A 1,070-nucleotide genomic window follows, 5' to 3' on the forward strand; every position below is an offset into this window, starting at 1 on the left:
GAGCATAACTTCTCCACCTTCTTTTGGAACAAAGTCCAGGTTGTTGGGAACAATGAGTTAGACCCTCTGTGTCTTAGACCTCAAGCTGCTTAAAACCTGCAACTTCGGCCCTATGGAAACCTGTGATAAGACGTATTTCAGCCCTGTGGAGACCAACAATATAGCACAACCTCAGTACTCTTGTGGATGAGACAAAACACAATTCTAGCCTACCTTATGAGCAGACGTATTCAGCCTTGGAGTAGACTTAATTGACCTCTTATGAAGCAGATATGTAGACACTTTTGAGTAGAATTTTTAGGGAATTCCTGGAAGCTAATTGAAGATCCTTAAAGTTGAGTTAAGGCTACCATTGAAGCATTAATACCACTTTTTTGAGTATTGTTGAAGATATTTTCCAAGCCTTGTTGGAGCAGTCCTTGGAAGGTTTATAGAAGCATATCTGAAGTATTTTTCAAACAATGGAGTGATCCTTGAAGTAACATACATGAGGTCATCATTTTGAGGAGTCCTTTGAAGGCAATTTTGAAGATCCTTTGGAGTTGTCCTATAGAAACACTTGAAGCACATGTGATAACCCCTTTTTTGGAGTAGTCCTATAGAAACACTCTTAAAAGATGTCTCCAAAAAAGTTCCAATAATACTTCAAGGATGTATCCAAGGGGTCTTCACGACCAACTTCAACAAATTCTCCAAATTAGATCCATGTCTGCACAAGGGGTATCCAAAACTGCTTCTACAGATGTCTTCAAGAATCCTCCAGAAAGGTGCTCTAAGATTGCCTTCAAAACTATTATAGGATGTCTCTCAAATATTCCTTTAAAGATGCCTCAGGTTTGCTACAAAAAATGCTTCAAAATTCCTTTTCATTTGCTCCAAACTACCCTTCAACACATGCATTTCCTTGTTAATCAATTGATATTGCACCAACAAAATCATGATAGGGGGAATTCAACCACTAAGAACTACAACTGCTATAAACCATCGTTGAGATGTCTATTCATACAAATGAAATAGATAACAGTTATGGGCTCCAACTAGAAAGAGAGCAAAAGGAGGTAATAAAGTCA

This window comes from Pinus tabuliformis, chromosome 7, assembly GCF_031772625.1.
Source record: "Pinus tabuliformis cultivar Carrire ecotype Pingquan chromosome 7, CPIR1, whole genome shotgun sequence".
Classification (NCBI taxonomy): Eukaryota; Viridiplantae; Streptophyta; class Pinopsida; order Pinales; family Pinaceae; genus Pinus; species Pinus tabuliformis.